The sequence below is a fragment of the Zea mays genome, chromosome 6 (assembly GCF_902167145.1).
Source record: "Zea mays cultivar B73 chromosome 6, Zm-B73-REFERENCE-NAM-5.0, whole genome shotgun sequence".
Classification (NCBI taxonomy): domain Eukaryota; kingdom Viridiplantae; phylum Streptophyta; class Magnoliopsida; order Poales; family Poaceae; genus Zea; species Zea mays.
Window position 1 is genome coordinate 23,191,049 of NC_050101.1, and position 11,205 is coordinate 23,202,253.

Genomic DNA, 11,205 nt, shown 5'->3' on the forward strand with positions numbered 1-11,205 from the left:
CTTTTAGGTTTAGGTTTTCTTTTAGGATAACATATTGGATTTGTATTGCCTTTATGGATTTCAGTGGACAATTTATAAAGGTCTTAGGAGGACATTAAATTCCATCATCCATTTTCCTTTCTTTAATTTCCATCCAGGGTTTCTAGTAGGGGTTTGAACTATGACAGTAGTTTAAAAATTTCCAAAAAATTTTGTAAAAATTACAGTGGGTTGTCACTGGCTATTCTAGCTTGTTTTGAGAATTTGAGGCTTAAAGTACAAAAGCTAGTCCTTAAACAAAAATAACAATAGTTAGGCAAAAAGGGCCACTTTACACTACAAGTCTTTTATTAAAGTGGGTCCTGACCTAAGGGTTATTTTTGTTGGCCTCTAGTAGTGATAAAAAGCTCTTGTACCAAAAAGGATAGAGAGCAACATGATGGTTGATTAATGATGGATTTTTGAAGTTTGGTGCAAAAAGGGTGATTAGAACTAACTTGTTGTTTGAAAAATATCAAACAACAGATTTCAGATTTTTCTTAAGTTCTTATTATCAACACATTAGTTATCCTAAGGTTTGGGGAGGTTTTACCTTAGGGTTATTTTTGTAGGGTTTTTCTAAGTTATCCTTGTTTTATTAATTTAAAAGGTAGCTTTCTTATTTTACACTACAACAGGGTATGATACATTTTTCCAGTGAACTACATTGACTAAGTATCTCAACAAAAATAGGGGTGCCCTCTGGTTCATTATTTATGTCACTTTTTCTATTTTTCTTAAACTTAAGCATATTATGGAATAAGGGGTTAAAACTAACTTAATGTAATGGACAGAGGGGTTTAACATTTTTAACTAGGTCAGTAGGTAGATATAAACTTCTCCAAATTTTTCTAACCTTAGTTAAATAGTACAACCATTTTTCTTGCTATTATTAAGCTTTTGGTCCAAACTGTAATTAAATCATAACCTTATATTTTTCTCTAGTGCTTATGGGGTTTTATATTTTTCTTAGATAGGTTACATTATTTAGAGTCTGGCAAAATTAGTTTGACCAAATTTGGATAAACCAAACAGAAGTTAGGGGTTTTTAAAGTTTCTGTTTGAATTTAAATCAGCTTTTAATTAAGTTTTTCTGGAAAAACAGTTTGCGCCGAGGTCCCTGGGTTTAAACCGAATCAAACCTCGCAGATCTACCCTTACGCCACTATTCACTTGAGTCTCTGACTTTTCACTTAACCCCCTGGATTTCTCTCCCTCTCACCCGCAGTCCTTCCCTTAACTGAAACAGTAGCCGCGGGAAAGAAAAGGGTGGCGCGGCTTACCGGCGGCGAGGGAGGTCCGGCGAGGTGGTCAGTGATGTTCAGGAGGTCGCGACGGTCACGTCGATGTGCGGGTCGGCGTCAGAGGTGGTCGGAGCTCCCCTGGCCACGAACACAGGCGGCGGGGATCGACGGTGGCGCCTGCTCCGGCCAAACCACGACGGGAGAGTTCAATTAATGGGCACGAGGAGTTTCACGGGATGACACAGAGGCCATGCGCGCAACGAATCGGGAAATGGTGAAGGGGTTTACCCGGTCCACGTGCGCCGGCGAGTTCTTGAACTCCGGTGAGCGTGATTTGGCTTCTCCGGTGACGCGGGCCCTCGGTTCAAGCTTGAGCAAGGCTCACGGTCTCACCAGGAAGCTATCTGGGGGCTTGAATCGAACGGAGGGGGACTGGAGAGGGGTTGGCCACGGCGGTGGCTCTTGGTCGGCACTGGCGGGCTGCGGGGAGGTCGCCGGAGGCAATGGCTGGCTCGGGCGAGTCCGACGAGGTACGGAGGAAGCAACGGGGAAGGCAACCGAGCGCTGGGGCGGGTTTTATAGGCGCGGACGCGGCCGGGGCATCGGTTCGACCGTTTGGCGTGACGCGGGCACGCGGGGCGCGCGCGCGGGCGTGCTCTGGCGAGCTCAGAGCGCGTCGAACACGTGGCGCGTTGCTTCTGCCCGTGTTCTTCGCTCTGCTGAGCGGCCAGGCGTACGAATCTCGCCCTACCGCCTGTGGGAGATCTCTTCCCTGCACCTAGGGCTACCTAGTTCATGTAAGTTCCAAGAGTAGATGTGGTCTGGTTGAGGAGATATGGTAGCGCCAAGTCTTGTCTGTCTGCCCTGTGCAAACCAAGACAAAACCAGTGCCAACTCGTGTCAAATGGTTTTGGCTTGGGTTCAAACTTTTCCAGGGCATTCTAGGGTTCATTTGGCGCCACTTTGTCCATTAGATCGACAGGTTTTGAAGAGGGGATCAAGGTGAACAGGTGGGATCTTTGCTCAAGGGTTGATTTTTGACTTAGGCAAAATCTGAATTTCTCCCTTGTGTTCAACCTTTGGTGATCTTTTTAGGACTTTTCTGAAAACTTTTTGGGGGTACTTCCTTACTATTAATTGTAGGTTATTAAGTATATTACAACTTTTATATTTGGCCCAAACCATGATCATGGTGTTTACATGATCTTTTGATCATGGCTTCTATTAGGGTTATTATTGCATATGGGGGTTTTGTTCTAGGGTTTTGGGAGATCCCCACTTAGATGTGCATGATAAGCTAGGGCATGACATCTAAAGTGGATTACACTTGCTTAGGACCTAGAATTCCAAGTTTGGTACACTTTGCCCAATTTAATCTTCATGTGATAATGGGAAAAAGGGGTAACCCTGGGGTGGACACCCTGAGTAACACCTAGGGTGTTACAGCCCTCCCCCCTTAAAGGAATCTCGTCCCGAGATTTCAGGTAGAGTCCCTTGGAGGGATGCTTTGAAGGTGTGCTGGTGCTACTTTCCCCTTAAACTCAAGTTCCACTTTCCTAATTGCTCTTCGAATGTCATCCTCTTTGCAACTTCAGAAGGAAGCCCTTCTTAAGTTAATTCCACAACTTAGACTATCCTTGTTATCTAAGTTTTTCTTATAATTGAATTCAAAGGGCAGGCGGGGGTGGGGTTCTGGGGTTACATACCGACTCTTTTGGGTAGAAAGTCGGGGAAGCGAGAGCGTAGAAAATCCTCAGTTTCCCATGTAGCTTCTTCTGCTGATTGGTGACTCCACTGAACCTTGTACATTCTGACCGACCTTGCCCGAGTTGATCTTTCCTTCTGATCTAATACCTTGACGGGGTACTCTTGGTAGGATAAGTCTGGCTCTATCTCAATGTCTGGTTCTGGCAGTACTTCAGTGGGTAGACGAACACATTTCCGTAATTAAGATACATGGAACACATTGTGAACTGCCGACATGTGAGGTGGCAATTCCACTTGATAGGCCACGGGTCCACAACTTGCCTTGATCTCGTAGGGTCCAATGTAGCGAGGAGCTAACTTGCCCTTGATCCCGAATCTATGAACACCCTTGGTGGGGGATACCTTAAGGTAAACATGATCTCCCACCTCAAACTGTAGAGGCTTCCGCCTCTTATCGTGATAGCTCCTTTGCCTGGCTTGAGCAGCTTCTAAGTTCTTGGTAATAACCCTGACCTTGGCCTCTGCCTCGAGTACCAAGTCTGGCCCAAAAATTTCCCTTTCTCCTGCTTGAGACCAATTTAGTGGGGTCCTACACCTTCTCCCATACAATGCCTCAAAAGGTGCCATCTTTAGACTGGATTGATAACTGTTATTGTAAGAAAACTCCGCCAAAGACAGACACTTGTCCCAATCCTTCCCGTAGTGTAGTGCACATGCTCGCAACATGTCTTCTAAAATTTGATTCACCCTTTCCATTTGACCATCTGTTTGAGGGTGATATGCTGAGCTTCGGATGACATGGGTCCCAAGTGACTCTTGCAATTGCTCCCAAAATCGTGCCACAAATGGTGCTCCTCTGTCAGATATAATGGTCTTGGGAATACCATGCAACCTTACTATCTGATCAACATAAATTTCAGCGTACTTCTCTGCCCTGTGGGTGGTATGCACTGGCAAGAAATGAGCAGTCTTGGTCAGCCTGTCCACGATAACCCAAATAGAATCATGATGTCTGGAGGTATTGGGTAATCCCACTATGAAGTCCATGCAAATGTCCTCCCATTTCCAAGATGGTATGGGAAGGGGTTGCAAAGGGCCTGCTGCCTTCAAGTGACTGGCTTTTACCCTCTGGCAAGTGTCACACTCTGATACATACTTGGCAATTTCCCTCTTCATTCTAGTCCACCAATATAGAGATCTGAGATCATGATACATCTTGTTGCTACCACGGTGCATGGAGAATTTGGAAAGGTAAGCTTCATCCAGTATCCTCTTTCTAAGCTCAGGGTCCTTAGGAACAACCAATCGATCTCCAAACCATAGAATTCCCTTGCTATCCTGTCGGAAACACTTGTATTTTTCTGCCTTTTGCTTGACCATATCTTTGATAACCTGAACTCCCTTATCCCCAAGCTGTGCCTGAACTATTTGCTCTTGCAATGTGGGTTCCACCGCGATATATCTCAATTCACCGGGAAGGACAACTTCCAGGTTCAGTTTGCACAACTCATCACATAGGGTGGTCACTCCCACATCCATGCTCATACAATTGCACTAGGCCTTTCTGCTCAAGGCATCTGCCACAACATTGGCCTTACCTGGGTGGTAATGCACTTCTAAATCATAGTCCTTGATCAACTCTAACCATCTCCTTTGCCTCATGTTCAGATCTGCCTGAGTGAAGATGTATTTAAGACTCTTGTGATCAGTGTAGATGTTACAGTGAGCTCCCATCAGGTAGTGTCTCCATATCTTAAGAGCATGAACTACAGCTGCCAATTCCAAATCATGTGTTGGGTAGTTCTGCTCATGGGGTCTGAGTGCTCAGGAAGCATAAGCAATTACTCTGTTATCTTGCATCAAGACACAACCCAGTCCGGTACCAGAAGCATCACAATAAACTTCAAATGGCTTGGTATTGTCGGGTTGGGCTAGCACTGGAGCTGTTGTCAAATGTTGCCTCAAGGTATGGAATGCATCTTCACACTTTTGGCTCCACTCAAATTTGACTCCCTTCTTTAACAGTTCAGTCATTGGCTTGGCAATTCTGGAGAAATCCGGAATAAATCGTCGGTAATACCCTGCCAATCCCAGAAAACTCCGAATTTGTTTCACTGTAGTCGGGGGTTTCCAGTCCATCACTTCTTGTACCTTCTCAGGATCAACTGATATCCCATCTTGAGAAATTGTGTGACCCAAGAATTTGATCTCCTTCAGCCAAAACTCACACTTAGACAACTTAGCATACAACTGATGGTCCCGCAATCTCTGAAGTACAGTATGCAAGTGTTTGGTGTGCTCGGCTTCATTCTTGGAATAAACCAGGATATCATCAATGAAAACGACTACGAACTTATCCAATTCTGGCATGAATACTGAGTTCATCAAGTACATGAAATAAGCCGGGGCATTGGTCAGCCCAAAAGACATCACCAAAAACTCATACTGTCCATATCTGGTAGAGAAAGTCGTCTTGGGAATATCGCTAGCACGGATCTTGATCTGATGGTATCCTGAGCGAAGGTCTATCTTGGAGAATACCTTGGCTCCTACCAACTGATCAAACAGAACATCAATGCGGGGCAGTGGGTATTTGTTCTTAATAGTCACCGCATTGAGAGGACGGTAGTCGACACACATCCTCAAACTCTCATCCTTTTTCTTCACAAATAAAGCTGGACATCCCCATGGTGAAGTGCTTGGACGAATAAATCCCTTGTCCAACAACTCTTGCAATTGTTTCTTCAATTCTGCTAATTCTGCAGGAGGCATCCTATAAGGTGTCTTAGAGATAGGAGCAGTCCCGGGTTGCAATTCAATGGCAAACTCAATATCTCGGTCAGGTGGCATTCCTGGCAATTCATCCGGAAAAACATCGGGGTAGTCGCAGACTACTGGGATCTGCCTTACTGGGGATTCTGCCATAACAAAGGCACAAGACCGGGTACAACCCTGGTCAGGCAAATACAGCGTGGTCTCACCACCAGTGGGTGAGTGCACCTCTATGGCCCTAGCCGAAATATCCATCACAGCCTGGTTTCTGGTTAACCAGTCAGTTCCCAATATGATATCCACACTCTCCAAACCCAAAATGAGAAGGTTGGTTTTAATTATTAGACTACCAAACTTTATGGGCACATTCTTGCTGATTTGATTAGTGGCAATCCTGCCTCCTGGTGTTGAAATTGTGATTCCCCCATTGGTGTGGTGAAAAGGCAATTGGCACTTGGCACTAAATTTTGCATTGATAAAACTATGCGATGCACCAGAATCAAATAGTATAATAGCAGGGTAATTCAAAACTGTAAAGATACCAGTCATGACGGGTGCTCCCTCTGGAATATCAGCCATGGTGGTGAAGTTCAGCCTGCCTTGCCTCACTTGCACCTTCTGTCTCTTGCCTTGGTTCTGATTGACATTCTGCCCCTGCCTCTGCTGGTTCCTGGGGCAATTCTTGGCATAATGCCCCGTGTTGCCACATGTGAAGCATCTGTTGTCATTAGCCTGGCGGTACTGTTGCTGCTGCTGATTGCTCCTCTGAGCTGGAAATTGGGTGCGGTTGGGTGCCTGCTGCTGCTGCTGCTGCTGAGGTCGGATCACCCATCGCCCTTGTTGCTGCTGGGGTCCCCTGCCCTGGGTGTCGGACACAATCCTGAAGCGCTGTGGCTGAGCTGAGGGTCCTGCCACAGGGGTCTTCCTCTTCTTCTCTGCCTGCCTGGCTGTAATGCAGTCTTCTTGGGAGATAGCCATGTTTACCAACTCATTGTAGCTGTTAGCCCTGACGGTGTTGAGACGATCCCGGAGCTTAGTGCTGAGCCCCCTCCTGAATCTGTCCCTCTTCTTCTCATCGGTATCTGCATGATACCCTGCATACTGGCACAAGTCATTAAAGGCCTGGGCATACTGCAACACTGTCCTGTTGCCCTGAGTGAGTGCCAAAAACTCATTGAGCTTCCTGTCCATAATTCCGGCTGGTATATGGTGTCCTCTAAAAGCTGCCTTAAACTCCCTCCACTCCACCTCTCGGTCCTCTGGCTGCATAGCAAGAAAATGATCCCACCAAGTCCTTGCGGGTCCGCGAAGCTGCTGGGTGGCGAACCTGACTTTGGTGACCTCTGAGCAAACTCCATGTAGTAGTGGGAATTTGGATTCCACCACTCGCAACCATACATCTGCGTCAAGTGGGTCCTCCGCCCTTGTGAATAATGGAGGCTGGGTGCTGAGGAATTCCTGATAGGTGGCCGCCGCGGGGTGACGCTGGTGGTCTCCACCACCATAATGCTGAGGTGGGGGCTGACGCTGAGCCAGCTGCCTCAGGATCTCATTCTGCTGAGCCATAAGCTCCTGCAGAGTGGGAGGTGGTGGCGGCGGTGGAGGAACGCGCTCGTTCTGGCCACGACGCTGCCTCCCGGCCATCTGAAAAACCACATACTTACTTAACACCACAGTTCCAATTTCAAGATTTCATCACGGGGAAAAGTTAAAACAGCATGATAGATTCTGACTTCAACAAAAGGGATTTTAAGAGGCATAATTTCTTCCTTCCAAAATTAAACTGATAATAGCATCCATCCAGCAAGCTCCCAAGAGAGTTTAACATGATTACATCAAATTGCCCCAAAATGAGTCAACTCTATCTAGCCTAGTACCCCAAGGGTGCAAAAGCTAAGCTAGCTGCGAGGAGTCCGACTATCCAACTTCTAAGCCTATCCTGAACACCTAGTGAGCGAACGAAGCAACACTCGACTCGGGGGAAGGTGGTCTTCTCGAGCCAGCAGTGTCCACACTTGAGGCAGGCTCATCTCCTCCCTCAATGTCGACGTCCTCGTTGGCCTCCTGGTCCTGGATCTCCTGGTGGTGCATGTCCAGGTGCTCGTTAGCCTCAGCAAGCTGCTGCTGAGTGTTAATGAGCTGATCCTCTAGGACCTCAATGGTGTTCTCCCTGGTACCTACCAGCTCCTCCAACTCCTGAATATCAGTGGATAGCTGCTCCACCTGCAAGTCCTTCTCCACCATTTCTTGAGACAAGTCAACCACAAGCTCCTCTCTGTTATGTAACGTGATCTTTGTTGCCTCCAGCAGTGCCATCAGATGGGACATTGCCTCACCGCGCATCACCTGCAGACGGTACAGCGCATTCATGCACCGTACGGTCAAGTGCGCAGTCTGTCCTGGGTAGATGGCCCAGATATCCTTGGCATGCTCCACCCGATCCTTCCACATTGGGTCGTCCTCCTTCTCAGCGGGGAACAAGCCAATGGGGTGGGTAGCCAGCTCCAAGGGATGGAATCCGCAGAAGGTAGTCAATCCATGCAGAGCGATCGCCTCGATCGTGTCCTCTGCTCGGTATCCGAAAGACTCAGAGTCCAAGGAGCGCCAGCCTGGCTGCAGGGGATGAGGTTCCAAGGTCATCCTCACCCTACAGCGAGGCACCCGGTGCTTCTCGAACTGCTGCACCGCGTACTGAGGGGGTGTCGTGTATCCGGCCCCCTGAAGTACTTCCCACAAAATGCGGGGAAAGCCCTCTCGTGCAAGTCCGTCAGTGTGGGTCAGTGCATTTCCGTCATCGGAGGATCCGTGGGAAGTCATCTGTGTACGGTTAAGCGTAAGTAAAAGAAGAAGAATTATAAAAAGAACAAGGAAAAGTAAAATTTAGCCTTTCTCTAGTTAAGTAAAAAGGCATTAGGGACCTAGTTGGTTGTTATCTTGTTTTTAAGTCCTTTACTCGGTTATCCATTTACTTGACTATGAATGCATGCATGCTCGCCCTAAACGACCTCACAACAAGATAAAAGGAATAGGGAGGAACTCCCATCCTGTAAAAGTGGCCTGTAGGGCCTAGTTACTTAGCCACCTAGCTACCCTTCTATTAACCTAAGGCTTCACGTCCTAGGTCTATCCTGCCCGTCCTATTATCTATCCAACTTGTTTCTATCAAGTTTTATTTAGAAAATTGATGGTATTTACATTTTATTGATTCCTCTATGGTGGTACAAGCTCCGATACCAGCTATGGCGGAACCGCCCGAATTATTCCAACTTAAGTGCCTAAGTCCGGCCTTAGAGGCTAGACCACACTTAAATGGGAATAACCCGTCAATCCCTCGGATCTAGTCCGACACGGCCACTGACAGGATCAAGTACCACAGTCTCACTCGATGGTGAGTCACAGAGCAAATACAATAAAGCATAACACCATGCATGGAAGAGTATTAAATTATTACATCACCATTGTCACCATCGGAGTTTTCGCAAAAGTAACCATCATTGTTTTGAAGTGCAGCGGAAATAAACTAACGATAAATAAATGGAGAGATGGGGAAGCCTGTCCCATCACTCCTCATGCTCCTCCTCAGCCGAGGCAGGGTCCCACTCGACAGTCCAACCCGGTGGCAGGGTGGATGGCCAAGTCACTCCAGCAACCATGTCCTCCAGAGAACCTGTAAAAATTATGCCACAAGCAAGGCTGAGTATACTAATACTCAGCTAGACTTACCCGGTGTGAGGAGTCTACTCCTCTACCTCTAGACATGCAGCTGTTTGGCTGTGGGGTTGGGTTGCCAAAAGCACTAGCTGAGTTTCTAAATCAAGATTTTAACTTTGTCAAAGTTAAGTGTGACTCTCTTAAGGCTAAAAGTGTACTATCTATTCATACAAAGTAACAAACATTTTAGCAATCAACATCTTATATCATCTCCGCATCATTCCACTTGTTACTCAATGTAGCAGCATGGATCAAGCAGTCTCATTAGCTGCGAGAAGCAGACGATTCGAATCGAGTTTTTAAACCTTGCAAGGTAAACCTAAACACACGACATGCAGGGGCACTCCGTCCCCACACACATCAACCGTCCCCATCGATTCCCTGGCAACAGATCAGGGCTCACCGCCTTGGCGTACAATGCCCCACTGACCCCGACTGGCCGTCGTGCAGTGACCGCACTTGTACCCACCATAACCGGAATGGGAGACCTCGTCTCAGGACGCGTGAGGGGATATGTCTGCGGGCAGGTTCACTCAGGTACTAGGCTTAACGATTTACCATATTTCTCGGTATGTGTTTAGTACGTTCAAACGCTTGACTCACGGTACCACACCTTAATCCTTATTCAAATTTTATCCCGTGAACAACCAATCCCCATGGATTGTTGCCCACAAACCAACATCAGTATGATATGAAAGTGGGTACAATCAATGTCCTGACCTCGCGCGAGTGCTAGAAAAATCACTCGACTTCTACCGAGATCCCTAATTAATAAAGCAGCTACTCGACCTAGCATACTAGTATTCCTCTCAATAGGATTCCTGAGATCATGCAACTAGGGTTTCAAACAGTTCCTATACTTAAGTGCACAATCAATCCTACAATCATTAAGTGAAGTAAAATAGCATAAATAACAGGTTATGCATAAAACCGGGGCTTGCCTTCCAAAGCAGTGGCAGGCAGGTCCTCTGGTGCAGGCTCTGGTGCTGGGTCTGGGGCAACCTCCTGGGCAGCTCCTTGCTCCGGCACGAGGATGTACTCTCCGTCAGCAAGATTACAGTCTATCGAAATGCAATGAACATGTATGTCATGATTATGCAAGATTTAAGAACATTGAGCCACAGAAATTAAGTCAAGAATTAACTTAGGGTTCCGTGGCTACGTGGGTCTTCTAGTGGTATATATAGACTTATTACCTTTTAGGTTTAGGTTTTCTTTTAGGATAACATATTGGATTTGTATTGCCTTTATGGATTTCAGTGGACAATTTATAAAGGTCTTAGGAGGACATTAAATTCCATCATCCATTTTCCTTTCTTTAATTTCCATCCAGGGTTTCTAGTAGGGGTTTGAACTATGACAATAGTTTAAAAATTTCCAAAAATTTTTGTAAAAATTATAGTGGGTTGTCACTGGCTATTCTAGCTTGTTTTGAGAATTTGAGGCTTAAAGTACAAAAGCTAGTCCTTGAACAAAAATAACAATAGTTAGGCAAAAAGGGCCACTTTACACTACAAGTCTTTTATTAAAGTGGGTCCTGACCTAAGGGTTATTTTTGTTGGCCTCTAGTAGTGATAAAAAGCTCTTGTACCAAAAAGGACAGAGAGCAACATGATGGTTGATTAATGATGGATTTTTGAAGTTTGGTGCAAAAAGGGTGATTAGAACTAACTTGTTGTTTGAAAAATATCAAACAACAGATTTCAGATTTTTCTTAAGTTCTTATTATCAACACATTAGTTATCCTAAGGTT